Source organism: Charadrius vociferus, unplaced genomic scaffold, assembly GCF_000708025.1.
Source record: "Charadrius vociferus isolate BGI_N301 unplaced genomic scaffold, ASM70802v2 scaffold650, whole genome shotgun sequence".
NCBI classification, from domain to species: domain Eukaryota; kingdom Metazoa; phylum Chordata; class Aves; order Charadriiformes; family Charadriidae; genus Charadrius; species Charadrius vociferus.
In genome coordinates, this window is record NW_009646736.1 from 160,536 (window position 1) to 180,408 (window position 19,873).

Sequence of the window (19,873 nt, forward strand, 5' to 3'; positions counted from 1 at the left end):
GGGGGGGGGAAATGAACACTGTCATCCTCCAGATCTTCATTATCCTTCTGTCTTTGTAATGGGCTCAAGTGAGCACTGTCATTCCTTAATTTGATATCTTCTGGTTTATTTTGCAAGGCAGTACGTTTAGAATCAGTACACGTTGCCACCAGTGGTGGCACCCATCCCAAAGAGTAGCTCTTCTCACGCCAAAGAATAACCAGTTTTACACTGAAACAAATGTAATACATCTGACTCTCCATTATCCATTGAAATGGGAACTAGGACAGTAATGGTCATGGAAAAAACATCGGTAAAATGGTTACCAGACTGCAAGGTGCAGAGACAGCTATGTGGAGCCAGTCTAGATCCAACAGGGATAATGGTGAGTTGGAGGTAACTAGTCCCTCTGGGTTTGAAATTAGTCCTGCAGACGAAAGAGTCTCTGCACAGCAATGTTCGTTGCTCCAGGTTATGAAAGGAACTAGGGGATGTGGCAGAGCATCAGCTCTCTTGTGGAACTGTGTCTGCCTCATGGACAAGGTTGTTGGGACCCACAATACTGGGAAGAGTGCACAGACACCCAGCCAGCTTTCTTTGGGTGTCTCTCTGGCTTAGCACTAGTTAGGTTACACTTAGAGCAGCTCCCTGCAGAGCCCTGAGTTAGTCTTTGCACTGCTTATCATATGCTCTGGTTTAGCATTGCTAAGTTGGCAGCGCTGAATCCTTTCAGACTGCCCCTCCCCAGAAGGCTACTCAGGTTTCTGTGGCTCCACAAGACAACTCAAGTCCAGCATGAGTGGGCATAATGAACTGATAGTCCTTAGGAATCCTGAAAAACCACTGGAGTGTTTTTGCATTTCCTTCCACAGGGCTGACCATGCCAGAATGAGTGATGAGACTTGCTCTGTACATAGTCAGCTCCAGTTTGCTCAGTTTGGTAACTCTGTAAGTTGTGCAAGTACAGCTATACTGCTTCTGATCATCATGGCATCGTTTGTGGGATTTGCAAAAGCCTAGCTAACTTTACACTCTTCTGCTTCTCCATTTACAGCAATTTGAAAAAAAACCAAAAACCAACCTGCTTAAATACTTTTACAGGAACATACAAAAACTTCTAAGTTCAGATTTTCTGCCTAATATATTCACAATCTTTGTTCATTTTTATTCTTAAGTGGGTTTAATGAATGACTTGGTAGCCTTGATTTAAAGACTAGGATATTCAAAGATGTCTATAGGAATCAATTGCCAAACTGCAGCTCACTCTCAGATACTCTCCGGCCTCTTTGAAAAATCACACTCCAACTGTTATTTTATGTCACTTTTAGCTTGTTGAAGCATGCCAGTGAAACCTTTGTTTAGTGGCCACTTTTGCTGACATTACCACAACTTGACTGAAAAAGTGAGTCTTCTGTATCTCAGATATCTGTCGAAACCAGCAGCTGCGTGATGCTGTTCTTAGAATTCTGTGCATTCTAAGTTTTATGTGCTAATATCATATCACTATTCTTCACTGTACAGAGAGATTTAAAATCCTATGAGAAAGGGAAAAATATATTTTGTTAAAACTAAAGTGTTTTTAGAAGCTACAGCTATTTAACTTCTCTATTTATTCTAACCTCAACAGTGTCCATTTTTTTCAGAATGTTTTTACAGCCTGTTTTGTGTTAAGTACATGTTGTTTGGCACCTGGACATATGTGCAACTTTTATCTTGTGTAGAGTATCATCACTTCAAGTAGGCTACGCGTATGCTGCATGTTTGCTGCATACCTAAGGACCTTACTAAAATGAAGCCTCTAGGACCCAGTCTTCCTCTCATCAAATTCAATAATAAAACAGACTTTGACATCATTGGGCAAAAGGAGAATTTTAAATCCTTACTCTAATTCTAAAGACAAATACAGCTTGTGACAATTGCTGATGTGGGATGATTTTTTTTTTCTTTTTTGAGAAAGAAAGAGAGCATGCTTACACCTAAAATATTCTGGAAGTTACTTTTCATTTTTAAACATCTGTAAGGCAAAAACCTCCAGCTTACTGCTTGCGGAATTTCCCACTGAAGTCTACAAAGGTTTTGTGTTCAAAACGATTACACGTTTAATAAGTGCTCTAAACGTCATTCTTTAAATTAAGAAAAGGGTGTTTAGCAAGGCTCATTTGTTCCCATGTCTCTGGTCAGTTATTTAGATGCAATTTAGAAAACAAGAAGATAGAATGAAATTCCATAGCTGCACTGCATTAGAAATGCTGTCAAGACTGGCTGAAGATTACTGATTCTGCTTCAGTTGGAATTTGTACAAGTAATGTTATCTAAAGAAGAACCATATGAGGGCAAATTGAGCAGCACAGAATGAAAACTATTAAAGTTTAACCTAGTGGCAAAGTATCTAAAAAAAGATTAGACATGCAGCGATACATCTGAATACATGAACATCTAAGATACCTATTAAGCACACCAAATTCCTCTGATTTCCATTCATCAAGTCATAGTAAAAGTCATAAAATCTTAAGGGCATCTCATCCAGTTATAGATCCACAATGAATTATTTTCCCTTGATAATGCTACATTTATTAATTTACAATTCATTAAAGAGGACTGGTGCTTAAGAATGACAGTATGGGTCAATTTTCTAAAGTACAAAGTGGCATATGCAAAAATGAAAATTACTTTATTCAAATAATTTAACTCCATAAAAATGTATTCTTTTAGCACAGGCTACTATCATTTGATACATACCAAAACTGCTTCTCTGAATGCTATTTAGATTAGAAGTATGAGCAGTTTATTTTGAAGAGGGAATCAGACAATAAATTACCTGTACCAGCAAATACTCCATGGTTAAATCGTAATACCTTCCTTTATTGAGTTTTATTTGCTTAAATGCTGAACAGTACTGGTACTCAGCGTTAATACTGTTCACTGTACAATACACATACAAATCCCACAAAATACAACAAAGTCATAGAGTTGAACTGCCACAAGCATAACATACGGCAGCAACCAGTGTAGTAAACTGAAGAAATAGTATATGAGAACAAGAAAGATAATATTGGACAACACTTTCCTCAGCTAAGAAATTATGGGCTCTGTAGTTACAGCACAAGTGGAGGAGACAGGAAATCTGGGATTTATTCTGGGATCTGTCACAGATTTCCTGTGTGGCTTTGAGAAAGTCCTGTGGGGTTAACTTCAGCCATGAGGTTTTCTTTCCTCTGAGAGCTGCTTGTACCCATATCTCGACAACCTCTCTATAGTGTGAGCTAATTAACACAAAAGGTAAGATGTTACTAGTGCAAATTTTGCACATAAGTAACAGCAAAGTCAGGATCTAATACAGGTGAAACACTATGATCAAAAGCTGGCTAGGAAATAAAAATACAAATACAAAGGCAGGCAACATACCCCTTCCCAGGAGCAAGCAGGAAGGGAATAAAAAGAACATTCACTCCAGTCATTGACTGGTGCAGTTGTTACACAGGTGGAATCTGGAAGAAGCAATTTATTTTTGCTGTAAGCCAACACTCCATTTCCCTGCTTCCTTTCAAGAAGAAAAACTAAGGGGAAAATAGAGGTTAAACTATACCTCCTTTGCAGTTTTCACACACAGGACATTGTTCTCATGAAATCTAGCCTCCAGTGGTGTGATTCCGAAATACTCATTCTTCTCCAAGATATCTTCACATACTTACAAAATTAGCACAGAGTTTTCAGTTACACAAAGTAGTATGGTTATTTGAACAGGTCAGTTTTACTTATCAGGCCCGGGTGGCTTAATGTCTCAGATTTGAGCAAAATAGAGTAAACTCAACATGTTCCTGTTGTGAGCTCATACCTTTTTGGGTTCTTCTGGAGGGAGAGAGGGTTAAACCCATTCTCTGAGGACTAGCCCAACATTAAAATAACTAACCCACCACAATAAACCATCTTGTGTTTTAGGTCACTTGCACAGCACTCTCAGATGATCCATTTTTATCCCCTATGTTATGAGCTATTTTGTTTCTACTCAATGTTGCTACCTGCAAGGGAAACAAAACTTAGAGGACAGCTCAATGCTGTTCTCAACTTCAGTGGAACATATCTTGAACAAGGTGTCACTCAATTGAATTTCCTACCCGCTAGCCAATATGGTTATTAAATCACAGTACGTATTTTTACTTGTTTCAGTGATGCTAATAGATGCTCAGATGCTAACAGAGCACTTAATGCTTTTATAACTTTTGTTATTTATAATAAATAAACAAATTAAAAAAAACAGTATTCTGGGCAATGGAAAAGGAAGTCTAGAAAAGCCTTATTTTGCATTTGATCTGTGTGAAGAATAATTTACCAAACTTATGAAGTGATTTATTTTAGTATGTGCACCAAATCTTAAACTGAAGAATGACTTGCTCAAACTTTCATTTTCAGGGAAAGAGAAAAAGAGAAGGCTGGAATCAGACTCTAGTGTCATAATATAATACTACATGCCAATCACCTAAATCATCCTAAAAAATGAAAGAAGTGACAACATATGGCTGCATCCATACAACGCTGAATCACAACTTTTGTTAACAAATTGTCTTTATAGACTGTGATTAAATTGCTAGAACTGAAACCACATTTAACCACTGAAAATGAGGCACCTGGTTTCTCAGAGATCCAGTTGCTATTCTTCCAATATTGCTCTCAATCGGAACTGCTGGGCAATTGTGAGAAACCAGTGATTTTACTGGAAGTCCTAACTGGGAGCAAGTGAATGGTGGTTCTATTCTGGCCCATAAACAGCACAACTCTAGGAAAAACAGGAAGCAAGATAAGAGGTTGTGTCCTGAGCTTCAGGCTCAGGATTGAAATCAGATTTGAACAGAGATGTAAATGCAAACCTCAAAATCAAAGCTTTATAATATAACAGGAAGCTCAGGACACGGGGCCACACATTCCTTTTGTCCACTGTAAGTCTTCTCCTCCTGGTGTGGAAGCAAAACACATCCCTACAGATTCTTTCACTGCATTGCAATGGTTGCATCTGTCTGCTCACACTCGTCCTCTCTTCCTCCTCAGCCCCATGTGCAGCCTGACCCTCCAAGAGCTCAACCAGCTTCCAGGTGGCAGAGTCACTGAGCAGATTCCAACATCATGCCACACCAATGAAGCTTCTCCTGATTTAGGTCCAGCATTCAGCCCTCTTCCTCTTAACTAGCCCCTATGTATACCTACAGGGACATTCCCAGTAACAAATCAGGCCTAATTATTCATCAGAAGACATTGAGCATTCCACTGATCCTAAAGAGATACAGCATTAAACCACCACAAAATAATTGACAATGTGCTTTTCTCTTCCTAAAGGCTCTACGAACACTAGAACAAAAATGTCCTGGTTGTAATTTTTCTGTTTAAATCCATAGTGACTGTAAAGAGGTGAATAACAAACAGATTTCAAAGCCAAGGTATAAAAACAACATCTTCCTGATGTCTCCAGTTTAAGTTCTATTGCTCTTGGACATAGGACGAATCATCTAAGAATATGTCCCAGTAAAATGTATCTGATTACCATTTATTGTTCCAATTAATTTTTTCCTCTGGTGTTGTATCAGAATCTTCATGAATCTTCTCAGAGAGTTGGAAATTTAAGTTTATGATAAAAACAGAGTAGTTTTGGTTTGCAGAGTGTAAGATACAAGTCAGTCAAATCTCTACAAATATTAACTCACAAGTAAACAATTATGAAATATTTCCTCTGTATGATATGCATTTTGTTTGTTATTATTTTCTGGTTTTAAAAATTCAAATCCTTCTATCTTTACACAAAACTCATTCACATATATCCATGTTTTCTAGCACTAGCATTGCTATTTCTTCTCCCTACTCTTAAATGCAATTGTAACCTACCAGGGGCTGGTCTTATTGACCTACAATAAATGGAATTTACTCTGTTTTCTACCTTCAGGGCTTAGGGATTCCAACTGGTGTGGCACACCACAGCATTTGTCCTCTACAGCAAACACTTCCTGCCCACCTTCCATTGTCTCCCAGGAATATCAAAACCAGGTTCCAGTTTGCAAATACAAAATGAGAAAGACTTTTCACATCTTAATTTAAGAGAAGAAAAACAAAAAGCCTTTATCTTATTGTAGTTCCAATAAAGACACAAAATTTCTAAACCAAGTACTCCTTTCAGTGCTGTTCTCTTTTAGCCTTGGTCATCTTGTCTGAAGGCTTCTATATACTGTTATAATATGAACAATAGAAGAGTCTTTCAATTATAGTAGTATCAAATTTGGGGCATTTCTTTTTTTACTATATGTTTGCGTAACTTACAGCACAATGGGCCTCTAATTCTGGCACAGATTTCTGGGACTACACTACAACAAAACCTAAAAAAGAAGTGAGGGTGAAGGTGCCACTGCGGTTATGACTAGGGCATTCTAAGCATGGGCATAAACCTAAACTCATCCAGAAGGGATTAGAAGACCAAATTGTTTACCATATAAGACAAAAACGCAAAGACTTTTTAATAAATATTTTTTCATGCTCTTACTAGATATTGACAACAATATCATTTTGTTAAAATATCATAAGAATAGTTTATTATCTCACAGCATTCTTTGAAAATCTAAACTCTCTTGAGTTCCACAGAACCGTACCAGATAATTGACATCAGAACAGCATCCATCTGCTGTCCTTCCTAGAAAACTGGCACCTCAGAAATGAACTAAAGTTAACACACAAACACTAAAAAAAACCCAACAAACACTTCTCCAAAACATGCTATTGCTCTACATGCAAATCTGATTCCCAGAATCCTGAGGGCAGCTATTTAGGGGTGCCTGTGTCTCAGATGATATGTTCAACTCACAGTCTTGGCTTTTATGTTGATTCAGGGTGGGTATGGGTACAGAATGATCTTAATCGGTGTAAGGAAACAAGGTCTCGTCATAGGGGGGTGAGTTCTGGTGAAATTCCAGTGGGAGTAATTACACTTTGCCTTCCTGAATTCTCTTCTCCTAATTGCTATGTAACATAGGATTCTCTAACAAGGTTGTGTGCTTTTTCTAAGCTATGAAGTGAGGAAAGTAATTCCTGGAAGTCTACGTGCTAAACAGGAGAGAGTATATATCTGTAAGTTACTCTTAAATACCACTAGCTAAAATAAAATAATTTTTCTAAAAGGAATAATATATTCTTATCACAAATCAGCCTCCTACTTATTAACAAAAATGCAAAATGAACAAAACCCTACCACTTGTTGATCTCTTTAATAAAATTTGTTTACTGGGGCTTTGTTACCTGACCACTGAAAAGATGCCAGGCCTGAGTTGGGCATTGTCAGTTTAATTTTGTTCCAATAAGTACTGACATAAACCAAGCACCTGTGTGGATTGATGCCCCAACATTTAAACATCCTTTCTATATGACCTGATCTTAAAAAGACTTTTCTTTCTTTAATGTTCACCTCCACCAGTTTTGCTAAACTGTATCCAGAGATGAAACACCATGAAATTCCTTACAACCAAAGTTGAGTGACAGCAGAAGAACACGCATAAGGATATGGCTGCCAACCACTTTGCTTCAGACCCAGGTCAATAACTGACAGCCACACTCAGCCAGAAGTGCTGACCATAGAGGTTGCTGCTACATAATTGAACTGTGACTACTTCATGTGAAACACGAGGTCAAATTATACAGAACTGGGTGAAGGATGGAATAACACAAACCTTTTTTTTATTATAATCTCTGAATACTTTTAAGCTTCTATGACAATTACTAGAAGTCCTCTTTCTTATAAGCTTTTACCTTGCCTTTAAATGTGAGATGTATTGCCCTTGACATATTGCTATAATTTACAATTATTCACTGATTTGTACCATTTGTTTGATGAAAAAAAGCAGTGAGAGCTGAGGAAAGATAAGCACCAGTTTGATCATTTAGTGACACAAGCCCAGATACTCAGATGCTCTGCATCAGAAGCCATACTTTTGCTGCAATAGCCGACTAAATGGCCCAGGAAATCTCAATCCTGGCTTTCTGGCCTTCTGTGGCAAAGAAGCCCAGGCACAGGTAATTAATGATGCCTGAGCTGGAACCCAGATACAGAACGCAAATAAAAACTTTTGAAAAACTGCACTCATGTACCATCTTTCACCCTTGCATTTTGCAACACATTGTTTTTGTGTGAAAAGCTATGAGCTAACAAAAAATTCATCAATAATTGGACAACATACTTTACCACCGTTCCTGTCTAAATTACAGTACAGTAACTGTTTTGCTTTATTAAATGTGACATTTCCAGATCTTCTTGTATGTGATAGAAGATAAAACTTTTTAAATATTTTTTTTTCACTCTGTCTTTATTACTATGGAATAGGCCTTCAACCAGAGTAGATTCTTGTATATCATAAACTTCAATGGAGGTTTGTCATCTTTTACTAGCATCTTACGCTAGCTATTTTTGATATGTAATTAGGAAATTACAATAAATATTATCTATGTCTTCTAGGAAGGAGATAAAGCATAATTATCCCTTTCTAATTATTGCACTTTGGCTTCCTCACAATATTCATTTAGCATCAAGATTTGTTTATGTTCACTGATACATTACTTAAGATTACTCTTCATTTATTTTAATTTTATGTTCCAAGGATATTTTACTGAACACTCACTATAAGACCTTCAACTGTGGCCACCCACATCCTGAAATTTCATTTCTACCTAATCCTGCCTCATGCCATAACAGAGGAAACATTTTTTTTTTTTAACAAAATGTATTTCTTTCAGCAAAACATACACATCCCATGGTATTTGCTGTTATTTTAAAAAGCTCGTGTAGCATTGCACAGTGTGTGTGTACCTAAGCGTGTACACATGCTAACCCCCCCCCCCAGCACATACACAGCGCTATTGTTGAAAACTTTCATTAAAACTTTGTAAAGGAAGTCCATCTGCCACAGCTCAGGATGTCCTGTTTCTGTGAGGGGCTTTAGCTATTGCTTCGCCATTTTCTCATTGAAAACATAAGTAGGGGACAAGAGCATTTAGTCTTGCTACTGTTAAACCAATCTGATTTGGAAAGCGTGTTTTGAAGGGTTTTTCCCTACCAGCTGGGAATCCTGAGGCATGGACACCTCCTCAGACATAGCACATATAGTTTAGTGTCCTCTGTTCTGGTGCTGTCAATGGGAAGGAAGGGGGGAAACAATTCGTTCTATAAGGATGGGATACATTCTGGTCATCAAGATAATCTTAAAATACAGCTGTAGTTCCCAAGCAATATCTGTGTCCCTGGTCATCTTTCAGTACAAATCATAACACAACCTACCCAGGCCTTGCAAGCTCCTGGCAGTGGTGTTACAGCAGAGCAGATGGGCTGGAGTTCTTTCCCTGACCTGGCCAGCTGCAGAAAGTAGCAGTGCTTCTGAGCGACCTGGTCAGTCAGAGCAGGTGGGCCTCATCACACTATAACCCAGCAAGGAATATGCTTGCTTCTCCCCTGTCGGAGGAAGGAAACAGAGATCCTTGTCTTCTAAAGTATTGGGGACATAATTTGGAGTTAGCATGTGCTCACAAAATATATTCGCTTGTTTTAAGAGACTGGTTGCTTTGTAAGAGGATGAAGGCAGCTCTGTGGCTAGTTTGGATTCTGATTTTATTTTGAATTATTGAAAGACAAACAATAAGTTGAAACCTCAGGAAAATTCTTTCATGATTGATCACTGATATTTGTTTTACTTTAGTACTGCTCCCCAACTGTTCGGTTTTAATTTTACAGTCGATCAGTCTGCAAACTGTAGGAAGTCCTAAATCTCATTTCCACTGAGCAAGGGCTTTCCTTGTTTGTGTTCCTCATTTGGAAATAAAGGATTGTAGCCATCAGAGGTAACAGTTTATACCTACACACAGTGGTTATGAGTACCCATTAAAAATGTTGTTGTTGGGGACATGTATCAGACCTAACCAAACAAAACTAAATGCCACAAGGGTATGCCCTTCTACCAAGAAAAGAAGAAAAGAAGAAAAGGAGAGAAAGGGACAATGGGTGGAAAAAAGAAAGTGTATGAGGGGTCAAACATGTTTAAATAAAGCACCAGTGGGGAACACGGAGCAGAGAGCCCAACAGAAAAAGAGAAACTGGTGGTGGAGAGAGGTTATTAATAAAATGCCCTAAACATTTCATTCTTCCCATGCAGGATTCCTCTTCCCCACATTCTCCCTGCCTCAGTTAGCCATGTTTCTGAAATGGAATGACTGCTGGTGTTTGTCACAAGACAGCATTAAACGTTGCAGTAGAATGGAAAAGACAATGCGGAGGATCTGGAAATAAAATGGCTGCTCTAAGCTATACCTCTCCCTTTCGGCATAGACAGCAGCATCGCCTATAATAAGAGAAAGAATGAGACAGTGCTACATTCATCCGACCATCACTGAGTCCTATGATCAACAGGAACTGCAAGCCAGTTTCACTGGAGCAGAACATGAAACTGCCTTTTAATCCCCCTGTCCCAAGAGGCAGACACACAACCTTCCTGGCCCGCTCAGAATACAGTAGTGGGCAGAGGGAATGTAACATTCCATGGTGTTTTAGGCACAATGTCCATCTGTAATACTCTTTGTGGGTCCTCACCATGAAAAACCTCCCTCTTGTTCGTACAGCTATAATACACTACATGCAAAACTGTACAGAGGCACATTAAAGTCATATCACCATCTCATTCTTCTAAAAATTATTTCTGCCTACATTTCTGTAAGATGAGATAATTAACTTTGCCAAACATAGGATAGAGTGAGACTGGCTGGATAAAGAGGCAGCATTTTAAAAAACTAGGCTGTTTGGAAAAATTGAAAACACATTGCACAGATAACACAAAATTATACTAGAAAATAAAATAATACCTGGTCAAAAGCCCTCAAACTTACATGACAGCTACTCATTAAACACTTTAATATTTTTTTAAAATCAATATATTTCATTAGGCCTAACAAAAATGAAAGTAGGAATACATACAATAATACTTCATTTTTACTACCCATCCAATCAATCTGTATTTTAAAGCTAGGGAAACTGTGAAACACAAAATGGGAAAGTGACTGACCCAGAGTCACCAAGAAGCCTATGGCAATTATTAACAGAACCCAGGTCCTAGCTCGGAATTGGTTTTATCTTGATGAAAAGTGACCCACACAGATTGGGGGAGAGAGAGACCCAAAGCAGTGAAACAGAGATAGGATATGACACGGAAAAGTAACACCACACTACATATGATTTAACTACATTATCAAAACACAACCTTTTTCTTAAAGACCCTCTGCAGCATTTGGGCCTTTTGAATAACATGTTAGTTGTGTAAGATGCAGCATTTTTGAAACCACTTCTTTTGAAGTCATCCAAACCCAACCAAATACGAACAAAGTAACAACTGTTGCACTGGTTGTCTTCAAGATGACTCTGTAGTTCAAAATAAGAGTATAAGGTTGCTGTTGCTACCTAACACCTTTTGCTTTTACTTAATTTTTAAAATGTCCATTCTCATGAATGCCATGGCACTGAGTAAAAGGTTATTTGAGGAGACAGAAGAGGGCAACACACTAGCTGTCATTCCTTCCTTCCTGTTCTATAGTAAGGAGCATAGTGATGATACCAGGAACTGAAAATTCTCCCTTTTGGTAGATTAATCCATTGGAGAGCTTTACAGTAGACCAAAAAAATGAGCAAATGTACTCACCAGTCTAACTCATCAAGAAATGTTCCCCATGTAATCATTATGCAGGAAAAAGAAGGTTTGAAATGCCTTTAGAGTGTAAAAACCGAGAATTCACACGTTTTAATTGTTTTCATAATAAAAAGGCAATATTACAAATATTTTTGAAAGATGAGGATTCTTTCATGTGTCGATAGGCTTTTCCTACGGGCATTCCCATGCATGACACACAGCCACACAGTGCCATCTAGTGTTCTGTGGCCATACAGGGAATAACGTTGAGAACTTGGAAATTATTTCACAATAATGAACACGGAATAGTTCTGTTTTTCAGACGCACGGTACTACGTGATAAAACAATCACATCTAATGGTTGACAAGGCAGACACTATGCTGAACTACCATTCTCTTTCTGAGTAGCACTGAGGAAATAATTACAAGAAAGCAAAAGAATGTCTGACTATAAAGTAAGCATCATTTAACTGTCATCAGTAGGAGATATAATCATATTTAGAGCATATAGTATATTGCACAGAGTCTCATATTTTACAAGCATTTAGAAGAAGTGTGATCAGGTATACCATAAAAAAAAACAACAACCAGAAATGAGAGGAGAAGGAGAAAGAGTGAACAACTAATTAAAATGATGCTTTGCTTTAAGGGTAAGTACTTGGTCCTTAGGGCTGAAATATGCACAGCAAATGCACAGTTAATTTCGCACAGTTATCCAAGACTATACAATATTGATCTCATATTGCTCTGTTGCTCACAGGATTCAGACCTATTTTTTCTGCTGCCTCAGCACTCAAATTGTCCTTTTAGTTTTTGTATCCAAACTAAAACCATCCAAGCAATAGTCTACTTAGTTTGTAAGTATCAATCAAAAATTCCACTGCCTACTTACAAAGTAAATGGTACTTGGGTTGGAAGTAATTCTCCTGCACTGGAGCACACAGGAAAAATGAAATGATCTCAGTGCTGCAGCGTTTTACTGCAAAATACCATGTGGATTGGCTGCATCTCAATAATACCTTGTAAGGTTTAGGAAATCTTTGTGCTGTTGCAGAGACACAAAAGGGACAGAATCCAATTTGCTTTTCCCTTTCAGAGCCAGATCCTGAGTTTGTATGTGGCCCAAACTATTGTGCTTCTAATCAAAATTTAGAAGAAAATCATTGACTCTGTTTAGTGACTGCAACGAAGACCAAAATGTTTACAGCAAGCAAAGCAGCCCAAGGGAGGGCTTGAACAGAGGGAGCATGATGGTCTTAGATCAGTTTTGGCCCATTATAAAACTGCATCTTGAGGCTCTAGTTACCTGAAATGCTGTGACACAATCTGGAGGCTTGCTGCTAATCAAAGGAGAAGATCCTGCTTCCATTCTTTTTCCCTCAGAGGATCTGGCACTCATTAGACCACTCTGTGACTTGATTCAGCTCAATAACCTGAAAAAAAAAATTATTCATTATTTCCACTTGCATAATAAGCTGAGACTGTTTATGAAAAGATATGATGTGTGTGTATGGACTGGGTGAAAGGGAAGGAATTAGAATCAGGCAGCCCAGAATAGGGTGAATAAAACGCCGGACCAAGACATTCCCCTTCTGCTGTGCAGTTGTAAAAAAAAAAATAATCTAACCAGATACAAACATTTGGACTTCTAGCACTTTTAGCTTTTCCTCTTAATTTTCAGTCTACTTGCTTGCTGTAAGGTTGTTTTTCACCCCCTTCCCCAATAAGGAAAGAATTCCACGCTTTGACTTTGTCTCTCGTACACTCATCCCCCTGACAAATGGGGGCACGCTGCATATAGTGCATGGGGCAGAGTTAGGCCTGTGTTTTTCATGTTTCTGTCACTAATATTTCTCCTGGCATGCTGGGCTGTCTGCTGTTTTTTTTCCCTTGAAACATTTTATAAAGCCACCACTAGATCTCTCCAGCTGCCCGGTTACATTATTTATTTAGATATGTAATATGTGCCTTCATAACGATCCAAGCACTTATTCTAGTCCAAACGTACAAATATTGACATATGTTAATGATCATATCATGTATTGCAAAATGGCACGGCTAAGCATACAGGGATTATGGGTACACGAGAGAAAGAGCTGTGGTAACACAGTGTACAGGTTTCTACCCATATACATACTCCCTGAAAACCAAAGCATAAATGCAATTACTAATTCAGTGCACAATTTTAAAATAGTTTGTAAAGAATATACATAAATATTTTGCCGCAGATTAAGCAGGTATAGCACAAGCTGAATCATTTTTGTCCACACTGTTCTGGAAATCATCTAGTGACATCTTGTACTCTACTCAGACAGTTTGTCCAAAAATGGATGGGAGTCTTCCCATTAACTCTAGTGGGCAACCTAATGAATGTCAAGAGGTTTACTTGGAAATAAATAAGGAAAACAATCTGATAAGTATTTCACCAAATTAATTCTATGTCTATTTTTGTTTCTAAGATTTTCTTGGATAGAAAGGAAACAACAAGAATAAAGACAACTGGAAACTCTTCTTGTGAGATATGCTCTTCACTAAAGAGCGGAATAACCATTTAATCTTGGACTTAAAGACAACCTTCATATCAAACAGGTAAGTAAAGTTGTTTGGCTAGCAAATCAAAATACTTCTACTTAAAACATATTAAAAAAATGTTAGATTTTAACAGCCTAACAGAAATGGCTGAGATTTAAACTGACAGCAAATTCTTTTAGCTCTGCTTCTGGGAGATAAAAATATCGTTTACTTTCTGAGCCTTTTCTTTCGCTTATTTGATCATGAAGAGAAGATACTGTGGATTTATGTCTTGTTTGTACTGGAGAGCACAGCTGTTTTAGCTTTTCTGTCAGACCCCCAGGATCCTGTCTTTATAACGACTTTTTAAAATGCACAGTGGGTTTGCCTAAGCAAATTCAATTTGTATTACATTCTAAAACCAAAGGGGGGGGGAGGAGGAACAGAAAAAACCACCCCAAAACCCTGCCAGCACCACCTTTAGAAGAGAGGGGATTTTATTTTAAATTTTCTTTTATTTATTTATTTATTTAAAATAATATAAATATAAATAAAATAATTACATAAACCAGAAAAAAATTAATTTGTGAAAGAATACCAGAGACAGATGGAGTATCAGAGGCAAAGTGAACATGAGAAGCATGCAGTTTAGAGTGGTTTCTTGGCATCACTGAGCAACAAGATGGCCGGTTGTGAGGTAACTGCTCTTTAAAATGAAAAAATAAACAAACAAATAAAATTATGATAGAAACTGAACCAGTTTGGGGAAAAAATAATCTATTCAAATGTAACAAGTCATTAACAGAAAAATGTATTCACCTACTCCTGAAAGAATTGAAGAATGAAGTGGTTGTGTATGTTAATAAAATCAGCCATTATGAGAAGAGGCTGGAAGAAACAAAATTTTGCAGTTACCACTGAATAGGTATTAGAACAGTTTATACATAGGATGATACACTTCCGTGTCAGGTAAATTCATTGATGAAATAAATAAATGAAAAACCATAAAATGATGCAATAGCCCTGATGAAACTTGGATAAAAAAAAAAAGCAGGAAAATCATACCTCCAGACTACTTTGGGAGAGTGACAAAATATGACAAAGTGTAACTAGTAAACACATCAGATTTGGATTTTTATGAAGCCTTTGACAACAGTCCAGGCAATACACATAAAACACATCTAGGTTTAATCCGGACAGTCTAGGTTTCAGAGTATTCTGGCAGGTGTTAGGTTTCAGTGAAAACCAGACAAAAGTACAATTATGAGAGAAAGATATTGACTACTTGTGTTAGCAACAGGAGAGAAGGGGAAAACTATAATTAGTCTTCAAACTGGAGGGTGCCATCTCCTCCAAACATTCCTGTCCCCAGAGAAAGAAATAAACCAACAAATCTGCCAGGATCCTTGCTCTGTCCTTCTACTGCCTTCTACTGTGGAAATAAAGGTATCGGATACATCCCATCCTGCCCACACATAACAATTTGTGCTGGACACCAGATTTAGTTTGCGATGCCCTGGGGAGTGCGTGGCTTCAGATGGACAGGACTTTAAATAGTGACGGAATGAGAGGGAGGATAAAAAATTATTAAGAAGGAGGAAAACAACAATTACTCAAATCCTACCCTGCCATGAATAATACTGAATATTTACTATTTTTATTCCCCGACAATTCATTTTTCAAAGATAAGTATTACAAGAGCAGAAAGGAACAATAAAATTTATTTGAAAAATATGGAATCTTAATTCAGAGTTTGCTGAAGTCAGGGAAGGCCTTCCAATGGCTTTAATGGGCTTTGGCTCAAGCCCTTATAGTGTAGCAAAGAAAACAATATAAACTGAAGTGGGATTTATATCCCTACTATAAATAATGTATGTAATCTCAATTACTGGAGACAGTATTTGTATATATCTAATTTATCATTATTAAAGTGAGATTATGGCAGCTTTATGTGAGACAGAGGCAAATCTGGGTCATTAACGAAAGCAGTTCATTTACATGTTCCACTGTAACTACTCAGGGACTTTCATTCCTGTTTAAAATCTCAATCTTGCCCCCCTGTGGCCCATAGGAATATAGCACATGTGCGTAGTATAAGTTCACCTGAAACTAGACTGAAAATTAAAAATAAAGGGCACATATAATCCTTTCTGTTTTGTCATTTTTCCTTTAAATTTTAAATACAAATGTCAAATAGTCAAGGCACAAATAAAACCTAGAGGGACATCTGCTCTTCAGTCTATGCTTACTATTAGCACTTGCTAAATCCGACAGCACCAGAGAAACAAACTCGGAAGACTTTTGCTTAATGTTTCACTCATTCCCTCTCACTAAGGATATTTACACAGGCGACAGAAGGCAGCTGTTCATGCAGGATGATAACGGCTATAGTTGAGCACAATTACTGCAGTTTCAGTGGGCATCTCAGTTATTATCTGCAAAAATGGCCTTTGTCCACAGAACTACCCTTAACTCTGCCCTCAGAGGTAAGTTTGGCCCAGCATGCCCAGAGTTCTACAGCCACATTGATCTGTCCCTCTGTCAAGTATCAAAATGAAATTTGAAAATAAAACAGCTTCAATGGTTGGTCTTGATGATCTTAAAGGTCGCTTCCAACCTTAGCGATTCTATGATCTATATGGTCTTTAAGATAGAAAATAGCTACTTTGATGTATTAGCAAGGGCTTATGCATCATCATCACCACCATCAACAAAATCGCTACCCAGGGCTCTGTGTGGCAATGCAAATCCATGGCTATAGACCTTAAAAGACAATTCAAGAGAAAATAATACTCTCTCCCTTAAACAAAAGAAAATGGCAAATAAGACACTTGCAGGCAATAAGCCTGCAAACAGACATTACGTTACAAATGACCACCCCAATAATTTTAGCAAAAAAATACCCCACTCCATCTATGTGCATGGGGAAACAAAATCAGCCACATCTAAGATATTATTCCTTTAAAGACTAATTTGATGATATAATCAGGTTTGTGTCATTTCTCTTACTTTAGTGCTCCCTGCCTTCTCTGTGAAAAATAATTTCTCTTCAGACTAATCCATGCAGGTTTAGTAAAAAGAGCTTCCAACCCGGTCCATTGTGTCCCTTGGAAAAATGTTCCACAGGATTGCCAGATTCTTTCTTATCAGGAACAAGAGAACCAACCATTAATTTTAAAAAGGTCATGTCATCAACTGTGGACATGTACACAGTCTTACCGGGTTCACTCTGTTTCTTCTTACAGCAGCTGGATGCACAGTTACCAAACCTTCTATTTTGTATTTTTCACTCTATTTTTTCCAAGAAAGAATTCTTCCTTCCTAACAACATCTTACTACTAATTTGACACATTTATTATTCAGAAAGCCTGGTAAACTACAGCCCCTTATTTTGTCAATAGGCAAAGCAACACTGCAAGCTCTTAAGCTTAAGCTTCTGCCTTCTCTTTCCCCAAGACGTTAACCAAACTGGTTCACTCTCAGCAGCCATCTGATCCTTTTGCCCTCCTGAAACTACCAACAAAAAGGAAATTACTGCCAATTGTGGAGGTGATTTTGTATTGACACTTTTCCAATAGAATCCAGATTTAGACCACCAATGTGTTTCACAAGGGACATCCACCTGTCATCAGATGGTTGTAATTTTCCAACAGCAACTGTCCTGGGATGCATTCAAAATAGTAATAAAAGCTAAGAAAGATTCTTTATTTCATTATCAATTTTTACACCACTGGTTCTTCAAGCTGGTGGTGTATTTTTTAAGTATACCAATATAAAACATCCTACTGAAAACTGTTACTTCAAATATACACCATAAATAAAATATAATCAACCTACCCAATATAAATTGCTATTATTTTATAAATTATGTTAACCTGCTATACTTCCATCTACAGTATAGTTAGTTAATATTTCCTTTCACCCCACCAGCCAAAAGGCTAATCCTCACAGCAGCTGTTACTACTCCAGTACAGAATGAATGTGAATTTAACCTCTCCTGGATATAGCCTAATAAATTCTGTTGTTTTTCTAAGCACTTCAGTGAATTAAAATGGACGTTGGCTTGCCATCCAAATTCATGAACAGGTCTGAAGTGGCTTTTAGGCAAGTCGCCAAATAACTTCCCAATTCCCTTATAGGGTATAGCTCTCACTCGAGAGATCTTCCAAGCAAGAATTGAAAAACAACATCTTCTCCATTTCCTCAAAATTATTTTTCATTTTCTTAGCATTATTTAAATAAATTAAGCACAACATTACATTAGAATAACATTAAGAGTTCGTTTGCACTCTTCAGTTCTCAATGATTTCAACTTAATTGTACCAATACAAATGGGAGAAGAATATGCCCTCCTGCAAAGGCCAGGATATTGAAAACCTCGAATATAAAATGTAACCCAGCACATGTGTTTGGATATTGAATAGGCTGAGGAAAATAGGACTAGTCCCCAGTACAATGAAGATTTATTACTAGAAACAAATATATTTTTCATCTGATGCTTAACTGCATGCTAATGAAAACCAAATATACTATAAAGTCTTAATTTTCTCCAAGACCTCTTTCTCCATTTTCAAAAGTAACATAATTTAGACTTTGATTTAGCAAAGCAACAAACAACTCACTAAACTTCAAAGCAATTGGAAATCTACAGCATTTAGGCACATTACTTGTGTTTCTATCTCCCCTTCTGGAGATGAAATATTTCCTGTTTCGATGGGAAGTCATCAGCCAGCTTGCAACCATGTGTGGCTTTGAACATTTTAAAATTCGAAGCATTCAGGGCCCCTCTACAGAGACTTGTCTGCTGATAGTAGGTTTTCTTTCTGTTTCACGCACCCCTAACCACAGTAAGTGGTTAGTCTTCAGTCTGTACGACTGAAATTCACAATAGAAGACTAGCTAGAGAAAACAAAGTTCAAGTAGTAATAAACTTTCAACCTGTTGAAATAATCTCCGTTATAAGAAGTTATTGTTTTAATGAAATAACATACCAGTTTCAACTGCATACCCCCTCTTCACAGCCATCAGATCTGATCTGCCGTATCTGTTGGATATAAAATTTAATTTTGGTTGTATGCTTGAGTACAGTTATTTATTTTCTCTCCTTTACAAAAACGCTAAAGCTCCCCAAACATGAGACTATACTCATCACCACCAATGGCAGTGACTCCTTTTACCAGATTGAGGAAACCAGTGCACAGAAGAGGCACAGGTACTTCTCAATAGTAGTACTTTCAGGCATGAATACTCATGGTTTACTTGCTGTATGCTTCCGAGTTCCCCCAAACTATGGGCCAGATGGAAAATTTGGTACCTGACAACCAGACCCCCCTTTCAGTCACCGTGCAAGTGCCAAATTAGCAAAGAGAGCCACACGAGGTTTTTAATTTTGCATAAATTACCACAGTATTTCTCCCTCTCAGGCAGACCGCCCAAGAACCAGGGCAGGCAGCTCCCACCCTGCCACCTGCCCGACCGGAGGGACATCAGACCAGGCAGCTCCCGATCAAGCGCACCCACCTACTGCCTCGCACCCTTCCTAACCCCCGAGCACTTGCAGTTTACCAGTGGTTTAATCGCGGCAGTGCGCACGATGTTCTCAATTCCTCTTTCTCCCTACTACTTTGTCTCCCCGCTAATCAAGGAAACCTGCCAGCCTGGAGCCTGCTCCATCCCCTCGCCGGCTGAGGGAGCCC

The 19,873-nt window shown here is 38.0% G+C and overlaps 1 protein-coding gene across 1 annotated transcript in view; it reads left to right on the plus strand.

Annotated features, from left to right (window-relative positions):
- MRPS22 (mitochondrial ribosomal protein S22) overlaps positions 1–19,873 on the plus strand; it is a 183,311-nt gene that overhangs the window by 157,460 nt on the left and 5,978 nt on the right. The gene's annotated exons all lie outside the window — the stretch shown is intronic.